This window comes from Megascapheus bottae, chromosome 19 (genome assembly GCF_031878675.1).
Source record: "Megascapheus bottae isolate mThoBot1 chromosome 19, mThoBot2.hap1, whole genome shotgun sequence".
NCBI lineage: Eukaryota > Metazoa > Chordata > Mammalia > Rodentia > Geomyidae > Megascapheus > Megascapheus bottae.
This window is the reverse complement of record NC_143527.1, coordinates 38,777,004-38,788,396: the sequence shown is the minus strand read 5'-3', so window position 1 is coordinate 38,788,396 and position 11,393 is coordinate 38,777,004. Positions and strand designations below refer to the sequence as shown.

Genomic DNA, 11,393 nt, shown 5'->3' with positions numbered 1-11,393 from the left:
TTAATTATATACCCATTTTAAATGTGGACAAAATTGAAGTCTTGAGATGAACTTGTCTAGTATCACAAACCCAGCAAAGAACAAAGCAAATGTCTGAATGAGAGTCTGACTTAGAGCTTTACTGATTTAGACATTACAACATGCTACTGATGAAAATAGAGTAAGAATTAAAATCTTTTTTGAGACAGGCAAATATTTTTATCAATTAAATACATGCTTATATTGAATCACTGCATTTTCCAGCATTTTGGGAAATAAGCTTACTCTTATGAGTATAGATTTTTTTCTCAATACACCATTGACTCTGATAATTTCACTTTTCATGTTGAGAAGCTTATTGATTTGAATATATGAGTTTGTTGGTTTGTAAATATGCATTTATTACCAGGACTTGAATGTCAGCAATTCTATTATAAATCCATAGCTTAATTTAAAAGTTGAACTACAAAAATGAATTGTGAAAAAAATGGCCAAATTAGATTTACCGTTGATGTTCTTGTGACTCAAATTCTATGTAAGCATGAATTCCACATGACCCAGAAGAGCCTTTCCTAATTCTTCATCACTGATTACTTGCATGACAAATCTGGGAATTCCAGATGGTTCTCCAGTAGATTTGGCTTGGGCCAGTTCATTCCCACCTTCATTTGTTCTCTGAAAAAGCTGTAGAATGTTCTGGATTGAAGTACCTTGAGATGCGGGACCGGGTGGAGCATCCTGGGCTCTGTTCAGCAGTCTCCACTATCGGGATCTCCTTCAGTGCCAGAGGTCAGACTGTCCACCGCTGGAGACGGGGCCTGGGGCACGTGGCTTATCAGGCTCCTTGACTGCACTTTTACTGGATCACGAAGAGTTGACCCTGTCTACCTGGCTCATCTCTTCCTGAGCTTTGGAAAAAGGGCTGGCAACAAAGAACAAAGAAAACCCATCTTTTCATGCTCCACTAAAATGTGTGCAGATCTTTTACTTGCCCAAGCCATATAAATGTTCTGGACTGTGAATGCCTGAACCTCATCTTTCCTAAGAAAGATGAGTGAATAACCATCTTTCCCAGAGGTTTCTATGGTTGTTCATCTAGGTCTGTGCACAGCTCATGGGCATCCAAGGGAAAGAGGAGAACAAGGCAAAAGAAAGAACAGGTGGGAAAGTCTTGTACTGATACTAGATGATGAGGGAAAAGCTACCTGGGAAAAGGAAACTTTAGTCACTTCGAATCAAAAATTTCTACCATTACACAAACAAAGCATAAGAAAAGCAGAATACCCACACCCAGAGTTCAAGTCTTACAACAGACAAAAGAAAAAAAGAAAAGCAGACTCACTTACTCAGAAGACCTTCTAATGTATTAAGTTTCAGACACTCTCATGGTCTTACCTCTTTGTCCCCCTGGAGCTGAACTGCATCTCCACTCTGATGGTAAGGTCCTGGAAAACATGATGAGAATCGGGAAGTATTCAGTCCAGTGGGAAGCTATCATTATTCAAGCTCCAACTACGACAATGGTCATCAACATCCAGTTATTTCCTACAGTTTTCTTTCATGGGGAAAGCTCCAGTGCTCTCTCGAGTGACGACTTAACACATCCCATTGCCTTTGTTTAATAGAGTAGCTTCTTTGGGGCTTGAGAACACATTTCCAATCGCAAAGAATGTTCCCTACCAGAGCTCTTGAAAGCTCCACAGGAGCTTCCAATACTAAATATAATCAACCTTGCAGTTTATCTGCATTTGATTACATGCCCGTGTGTTTGAAGGATCAACTGGGGACATTGTGACATGGTGACCATTTCATAGACAATTGTGATTGCCCCTACTTTCACTTGCATTAGTTATCATTTCATGAAGAACATGGAAGAGAGGTCTTTCTGCTTGTGGCTGTAATTCTTTGTTCAGTGTGTGTGTGTGTGTAAGTACATGAAGTACATGACAGGTCCTTCTACCCTTGGATACCATCCACCTGTTCCATCTACACATACTCCATACACATCTTGGTTTTAGAAATTATTATTCAGACCAGTGGATAGATTCATTTATCAAAACAACAGTTCACACTCCATTATAAATAGAAAACTAAAGGCCAAAGAGAAGAAAGGGATAGGGAGGGTTATGCAGTTTATCTTGCATCAGTCATAAAACTGTATGCATTGAAAAAGAGGGTTCTCTCTTTGATTCCATATTGTCAAGCAGGCCTAGTTACACTAGTTTTTACCATTGCATATGTATATATACATTTCATAAAGCAAGTATATAAATTTGTGTAAAATTAATTTCAGTAGTTTCTAAATCAATTTCAATAAATTGCTGTTGACTCTTGACCCCCTTTTCAGCTACTGAAAAAAAATTTCAAGGATGGTACTCAAGAGGCCAACCAAATTGCACTGAATCAAAGCTTTCATATTCAGTCAGTTGAGATCGTTATGCCAACTTTGTTATTGTTGTATATACTAAGTACAACTAAATTTATCACTTCAAATAGGGTTACTTGCTTCACTCAGAGAAAACCCAAAATCTGAATTCATATAATTTTATTTTAGTGCTTCCACTTATTGATTTTCATTGCATCTTCTGTCCACATGCATGTAGAAACTATTTTTCCTGTTGCTTATGGTTTTCTGACAAAGACAATTACTATTTTTCATTCCGTTTGGATGGATGATATGATATTTATTTCTCCATGAAACAGACTGCACTCTTCACTCAGCAGCCATGATTTATTACTAACTGAAGCAGCTTAGTTTGATAAGTTCACAAGCTGCTTCTCTTTAATACCCTATCGTGCATGCCATCTGGGCCTGCTGCTTCCAGTACATTCCATTTTTTGCAACTTTTTCCTCACCTGTTTTTAATAAGGGTATGAAGGACAAAGGGTAAACTAATGCTACAGCAATACTCAAGATAACACGTTGTAAATGATCAATACAACTTGGGGGAGAAGGTTGGAGTGGGAGCGAAAGTGGGAGAAAAACACAGAAGGCAACAATGTTCAATAAGAAATGCACTTATTTCCTGTGTATGGAACTATAACCCCTCTTTATATCACCTTGACAACAAAATTAAATTAAAAAAAAGGATATGGGGCTATTTTGGTAAGCTTTTCATGAACCCTGGGTCATTACTTTTTCCTATTTTATTTTCCTTAATCAACAGCCTGGACATTTTCAAGTATTATCATTAGCATCATTGTCTTATATTTAGGAACTTGCTTTTTCTGTCCCAGAAAATTCTGCAAATACATTCCTGCAAATAGTTCAAGAGCATATAGTTCAAGAGCATATGTGGACATTACCTTACTACCTTCTTGTTCCAACACAGTTAGAGGTAACAAATAACTAATCATTTCTATTTTCTACATCTCATGAAACTTATCTCTTGTCTGTAGACTTAGGGTCACAGTACTTGGCTCTTGTAAATCAAAAGATAATGTTCCATTTTCTCACTTTATTTTTCATTTGCAGCAACAGTTATTTTATGCTCCTTATACAGAAGCTAAATTTATTCTCACAATACCCTCAGCTGAGTTGATTTCCAAAAACCATTTCTATTTCTTCCATTGCTAACTTGAAATATAATATCAAGCCTATGAAGCCATGGGCATATGAACTAATCTCAGGCTAGGGTTAAATTCAAAGAATCAAACTACCAAAAGAAAATTCTAACCTCCACTTACATCTTATCAAGTAGTTCCTGAGCAACCCACACTGAAAATTGCCTATCCTTTGAGAATCTAACACCTCATAGCCTATAGAAACACTTATGCATTCCCTATAGGATACATACCTCCTCCCCATCTGCATCCCTGGCTCTGGAGATGTTCTAGTTTGTCTTGAACTCTGAAGAACTGCTATGCAAATAAAAGTCTTGCTCTTTCTACTATTTATACCCTCAGAAGGTGGGTATTGTTAGTTTTAGGCATGGTGATGATGGCAAGATGATAGAACAGAACTTGCTTGTACCACTCATAAAGCTAATAATTTAAACAACTATCTACATATTAAAATACTTTCGTAAGAGCTAAGGAAACCAGGTAAGAGATGATAGCAGATGGGTGTGGAAGAGGAAATCAATTATGCCTGGGAAAGGCAGTTGATTCATGCTAAATCACCCTCAACAGAGTTTGCATGGTTCTAAATAAGATTTCAGTTACATAAGAAGAGGGAAGGAGTGAAGAAAGAAATTATACATTGTCCACCACCGTGCAATCCATAGCAAATCCCCAAGGCTTTTTGCTCCAGGCTGGCACCTGTGAATATGTGTTCAGGCCCACCACACTTTCAGGCCAGGACTTGCACAGACATTCCTCAAAAGAAACCATACAAATGGCTGACTATGGGACCCAAACACTTAACCAGTTATCAAGGAAATGTGCAAATGAAAACCAAAATAAGATATCCTCTGACACCCACTAGCCTGGATATCACCAAGAAAAAACAAAAGATAACAAGTGTTGTTGAGGATATCAATAAAAAGAAAACTTGCTCACTGTGGGAATATAAGCCAGGGTGGGAAACAGTATGGCAGATCCTTAAAATTTAAAAATAAATCATCTCCCAATTTTGTGAGTGGGCATATCTCCAAAGGAAAGGAAAATAATACACTGAAGAGACATCAACACCTCCATGCTCATTGCAACAATATTTGCTATAGTAAAAAAAAAAAAAAGAAACAAAGAACAGAAATGTCCATCTATTAGTGAGTGGATTAAAGGAAATACACACCTACAGAATGGACTAGAACTCGCCAATAATAATGAATGAAATCCTGTTATTTGAGACAACACAGATAGGACTGTAGGCCAGTCTGTTAAGTGAAATAAGCCAGTTATAGAAATGTAATTACTACATAATATCATATGTGGAATCTAAAACAGATAATCTCCTAGAAGCTGAATAGAATGCTGGTTGGCAGGAGCTGAGGAGAGTAAGAGCTGGGGATAGATTAATCAGTAGGTATGAAGTTGCAACATGAAAGAATCGAGAAGTTTTGATGCACCATTATACATGAGAGGGACTACAGATAAGAGCAGTGTTATGATGAATGTTTCAAATGCTAGAGGAAGTGATCTTGAGTTTACCAGAGAGAAATGAGAAATTTTTGAAGAGGTGGATATATCTCTTTGATAATCCAACAAAGGAATTTTTAAAAAGTGTGTTTTCTATAAGAAAACATTTGTTTCTGTAAAAGAAAATTCTGAAAAAAAGAGAACTGTAGAATTTTACTACATGAATTACATAGAACATGAGGCCTTTATAATTTTGGCAAAGCCCTCGAACAGCTGGATTGTCTTTAGGTAATTGAAAATATAATGTCAGGGTCTGTACCTGAAGGCCCTTAAATCTCAGGTGGTCTGCTCTCATTGGTTCCTATTTCTAAAATATTCAAGAATGTCTTATTTTATAATGAATGACTTTCTAGGTCATCTTACATCCAGCTTTGCTACTACTGTTCTATTATTGTTGTAGTGCTATTCATAAAATTTTCAGAAAGAAAAAAAACAAAATTTATTAGATTTATTTAGTTATTTTCTCCCTAGTAGTAAGGTCCTATATAGTAGGAGAAAGGGTTCAAATTTGAATTATAGTTTGGTACTTAATACTGACTGAATTTGAAAATTTACTTAAATTATCTGAATTTCATTTCCATATCTGCAAAGGTACTGTAAAGATGAAAGGTAGAAAACTCAAATTGCCTTGTGCAATGTCTGGGACCTATTAGGTATAAAACAAATGATATCATTGTATTTTTTTGTAATGATACATGAAGTAAAACTCATAATGTATAACTATTAAGTTAGATAAAATTATGAATGCTTTAAATTTTCTAGCATAGAGAACTACAATGTTTTTATATTTATTATTTCAGTTGTTCCTTATACATACACACACAAATTACAATGTTGAAAGAACAAATATTACTTCAATTGTGTGTGTGTGTGTGTGTGTGTGTGTGTGTGTGTGTGTGTGTGTGTGTGTGTTGGTACTGGGGCCCAAACTCAGTGTCTCAGTCTCTCATTTGTCCTTTAAATTCACAACTAGTTCACTTCCACTTGAGCCATACCTCCAATCCAGTATTTTGCTACTTACTAGCAGTATTGAGCCCGCTACATCATTGCTGGAAATAGTAAGAAATGATATTGTTTTTTGGTCTTCTCCTACAGTCTTCTTCCTTATTAGTATTGATAGCCCTTTTGTTTTCCTATAGTGCTAAGGCCTAATGTCTTGAAAGTTCTAATTCCTTCATAGTCAGTCTGGATTTTTTTGGCTATGTCTCCGATATATTTCCAGATTTATACTAATTCTCACTCATGCCACGGATCTTTCTAGACAATTATTCCAAAGTTTCTAATGATACCACCTCAAGACTCATAGTTCTCAGTACAGTGCCCAGAAGGCCCCATCAGTGGTGGAAGTGTGAATAAGGTCCTGTGACTCTTTGCACAAATCCTACCAAAGACTCTCACATTTCCTCAAACATCAAGGTCTTTCTGAAGATCCATAAAGTTCTTCATGATCCAGTTTTGATTAATTCTTACTCTCTTTATTCTCTTCACTGCAATCCTATGCCAATTAAACTCCTCCATTAGGGATTCATTTGGAGATTGCCTCAGATGCAATTTCCCCAACAGCTTTATGGTCAATTACATCACTATTCATGTCTGAGTATCTGTTACTTACTATGATTAAGTTTCACATTGACTCCTTACATCAATATTGATTCTGACTTTATCAATGACACGTTCTCAGCCCCTCCCCCCAACTCAATCAGTTGTCAAATATCACATTCCCTCTGAAAAGTGGAACATGAACATTGAGTCAATAGATCTGGAAAATTCAATATGCAAATTATTCAATGAATTCAATTCTATATAGGTACTTATTTTTAGTTCAGATAAATTCAATTTGTAATGGCTGTTATAGTGTTTATATGATAATATGGCTGAAAATGGTGTCTAAAATAACAATATTATCTTACTGGTAGGAAAAGGAGAATGAACAGACAAAGGATAATACATTACAGGAAGAGAATTTATTGTGAAAAGAAAGATGCTTCTATTTAAAACAACAGTGTACTCCTAGAAAGAGTTATGGAATAGGCAGTTTAACAAGTCCATTGCAAAAATACAACAGAACATCTGGAGGCAGGAGGCAGATAGCTTCCGTAAGGACTCACTGACCCAAGCTGATATATTTAAGGTTCTTTGGTAGAAGGACAAAGAAATCTCTTAGCCAAAATGCTGCATCAGCTCTTAATTTTGCTTATATAGAAGTTGCCAGTACAGGGGCCGAGAGTTTGGCCTAGTGGTTAAAGTGCTTGCCTAGCATGCACGAAGACCTGGGTTCGATTCCTCGGTGCCCCATACACAGAAAAAAGCCAGAAGTGGTGCTGAGGCTCAAGTGGTAGAGCTCTAACCTTGAGAAAGTCCAAGGGCAGTGCTCAGGCCCTGAGCTGAAGCCCAGGACTGGCAAAAAAAAAAAAAAAAAAAAAAAAGTTGCCAGTACAAACTTGTTCTATGAGGCCCACAAAACCTTCATCCCAAAAGCAGATAGAGACCAATCAAAGAGAGCTATAGACTCATTTCTTTAATGAATACCAATGCAAAACTTGTGAATAAAATTCTGGCAAGCAAACTTCAACAACAATGTAAAAACATTACGCTATGACCAAATGGGATTCATTCCAGAGCTGCAAAGCTGGTTGAATATACACAAGTCAATTAATGTAATTCAGCACATCAGTAGGAGCAAGGACAAGAACCTGTGTTTCTTGTGTATCTCAATAGATGGAGAAAAACTATCTGATCAGATCAACACCCTTTGCGACAAAAGCTCTGGAGAAACTAGGAATCCATGGATTATTCCTCATTATAATAAAAACTGTACATGATAGACCCACAGCATTATACTTAATGGTGAAAAGTTAAAACCATTTCCTCTAAAATTAGGATAAAGACAAGAATATCTACTCTCTCCACTCTTCTTAAATATAGTTCTGGAATTCCTAGACAGAGCAATAACACAAGAAGCAAGCATAAAGGTGATTAAATAGGCAAAGAAGACATAAAATGATTTCTTTTGCAGATGACATGATCCTGTACTAAAAGGATCATAGACTTCTCTTCCAAATTACTTGAACTGATCCAAAACTTTGGAAAAGTAACAGGATTTAAATTAACCCACAAAATCCAGAAGCTTTTCTGTATGCTAGCAATGAGAACATTGAGGTTCAAATAAGAAACGCAAGGAATTAACAACCAAAGAGGTGAAGTACCACTAATATGAAAACTTTGAATACCTGAAAATGGTGGACTGGAAGGACACTACCCAAACCTATCTACATTTTCAATGCAATACCCATGAATATCCTAACAGCATTCTTTAATCAACTAGAAAAAGCAATCCAAAAATTCATATAAAGAATAGAAGACCCTGAATAGCAAAAGCAATCATTAGCAGGAAAAACAGTGTTGGAGGAAAATCAATACCAAACTTCAACCTCTATTATAAAGTTTGGTACTGGCATGTATATAGGCCTGAGGACCAATGGATTAGAAGTGAAAACCTAGACATGATCCCACAGACCTATGGTCACCTAATCTTTGCTAAGTGAGCCAAAATCATCAGATGGAAAAAAGGCAGACTCTTCAACAAAAGGTGTTGGCAGAATTGATTATACATGTGTAAAAACTCAAATTAAATCATTATATATCACCCTGCACCATAATCAACTCCAAATGGATCAAAGACCTCAAGGTAAAAGCAAATGTCCTGAAGTAAGCCAGACTTAAAGAAACATAGACTCTCTGGTTACCCTCATTTTCAATAATTACTATATGTCTAGCAGAGGATCCTACCAGAGGATCACAGTAGCTCAATAGCTATGTATATATGACCATATAAAATGATGCTATTCAAAATGAACTGCAAGATATGGAAACAAGAGGATTTTTTTAATGTACTGTGTAAAATTATTTCTTTTTTCTTTCTTTTTTTCCCTTTGGTTTATCTCCTATTGTCACTGATTTTGATTTTGGTACTCTGTGTCTTGTATATACGTTTATCTGATTTGTGGAAGGGAAAGGGAATTATGAACTGTTAAGACAAAGGACAAAGGGTGAACCAATGAAACAGTGAAACAAGGCACTATGTTGGAAATGAACTTTACAACTTGTGGGGGAAGGGAAAGTGGGAGAAAATGAGAGAGGGGGTAACAATATTTGACAAGAAATATACTCATGACCTTATTTGTGTAACTGTATCCTATCTGTACATCACCTTTATAGTAAGATAAAATAAATTTTTAAAGTTGCCAGTAAAACCATTTAATTTTAGCTAATAAGTTACCAGCAAAAATACCAGTGGTTTTTTTTTTTTTGAGTACATTTTATCCTCACAAGAATCCCACAGGTAAGAGGCATTCTGGAGGAACTACAACTGAAAAAAAAAATCTAGCAAATGAGAGGTGAAATTTGAATGCAAACAGTTTTCTATCCAAGCCCTACATTTGTGCAAATAGGTTAATACTGTATTCATAGCCCTGGCTGGAGATTCACAGTGGTCACTGGCATCTATAGTGCATTTTTAATGTCCTGAAAAGATCTGTGGTTTGATGTTTGTGAGGGCCTGCCTAACACCCACTTTTCTTCAGAATTGGTCATCTCCGATTCCCATCCTCTTCAAGTCAGGTTGGGCCACAAGATTTCATTTCACTGGTAAAATGAGAGGGTAGTTAGTCCATGTTTGTTAATTTCTTGACACAGGAGTTAGTCAGTGGGTGCTGCTATACTCAGGCCATGTTTGTCTCAGCGATATACCTGGACCCCAACAGCAAATGGCTTTTCAGCTGACTCTCAGACTCAGGACAAGAACAACTCAACTGAGTTGTGGGGTGCAGCTGGCCCACATTGGGCATTTGTGAATGAGAAATAAATATCAGCAGACTCAGTCACTACAATTACAATCTGGCTTGTCAGGGTTGACACTTTACCTAGTGTAATTTACCTTGGAGACTGTTTTCACAGGATACCTAATATCTAATGAGATATCAGTGAGATCCAGGTGGCGGATGGAGAAGCTCTTCGCACCTCGCAGGGTTATGAAAAGATGAGAAGCGAATTGTTTTGAAGACCATAGAAAGCTTTACGCATGTCACAGCACGCCTGCGGGCTGAGGGAAATAGAACCTAGAGACTGTACTTTATAAAAAATGCCTGTGTGTCATAAGCTCTTCCTTAAGGTTCTGCTCACTTGATTCTAACCGGTTCATTCCATAATCATTCTCCAAATGTTCACTGGGTACCACCAGCTGGTGAGGCTCACTTCCAGACCAGCCATATAGCACCCTTAAAGTGCTCAGAGATAATTGAAGACACTCTGATGACTCAATCTGACTCATAGATATTTGAGCTCTCCTTGTAACAACTGATGACTTCTTAAAGGCCTATGGAGCTAGCAGACTATTCCAGTTTTTGAGCAATACATTCATCTGAGTGTGTTGGGAAGGGACTTTTTCTGATGTGCCTCTTCTTTCTTTCTTTCTCTCTTTCTTTCTTTCTCTCTCTCTTTCTTTCTCTCTCTCTTTCTTTCTCTCTCTCTTTCTTTCTTTCTTTCTTTCTTTCTTTCTTTCTTTCTTTCTTTCTTTCTTTCTTTCGTTCTTTTTTTGAGCCTGTCTTACCGCTTCGGCTCAGGGCCTGGGTACTGAATACAAGTTTTTGTTTAAAGCTAGTGCTCTACCACTTGAAACACAGCTCCATTTTAGGCTTTTTGGTGGTTAACTGGAGATAAGAGTCTCATGTTCATTTTAATGTGTAGCATGAGGCAGAGATTTTTCACATTTTTTTTTCTTAACCTGGACCTTCTGTAAATTTCTAAGCGATCTTGTGTTTCATGATATTTACCTGGAATACTTAAACTAAGTACAATTAAAACACAATATGATGAACTACAAAATTTCCATTATTATAGCTGGATTTGGTTGTGTACACTGGAATGTCAGTATTCAAGATGCTGAGACAGGAAGATAGATGAGTTTGATGCCAGCCTTAGGCTATTAGCAAGTTTGTTTTGCAAAGAAAGAAAAAAAGGAGAGGGAAATCTAGACTTATATTTTAAGCTATGCTCAAAATTAAACAAACTAAAACTTTTTGGTAAACAATGAGAATAATTCCAGAAATATAAGAACATAAAAGGCTCAGAGGACCAGAGTACTTCATCCACTTGGGTTTGCCTTAGTCATACAGCCATAAAAGTAATGATTGTTCTTGGAATCTCACAAGAGTCAAGAGATAAAACCAAAATAATTCTCTTTTCTTTTTTTTTCCCGAAAAAGTATCTTTTCTGCAATAGCTAAAAGACAGTAAGAAGACCTGACCCACTAATTTAAAATTTCATTTACTGAGAAA

At 36.7% G+C, this 11,393-nt stretch overlaps 1 long non-coding RNA gene across 1 annotated transcript; it reads right to left on the bottom strand.

Annotated features, from left to right (window-relative positions):
* Nucleotides 1–241: 241 nt before the first annotated feature.
* Nucleotides 242–10,169, bottom strand: LOC150049871 (uncharacterized). Its single transcript, XR_016538897.1, has 3 exons — nucleotides 9,995–10,169; nucleotides 1,375–1,424; nucleotides 242–901 (listed from the first exon to the last, which is right to left on the bottom strand). It is a non-coding gene; the product is annotated as an uncharacterized LOC150049871 (long non-coding RNA).
* Between the last annotated feature and the right edge of the window lie 1,224 nt (nucleotides 10,170–11,393).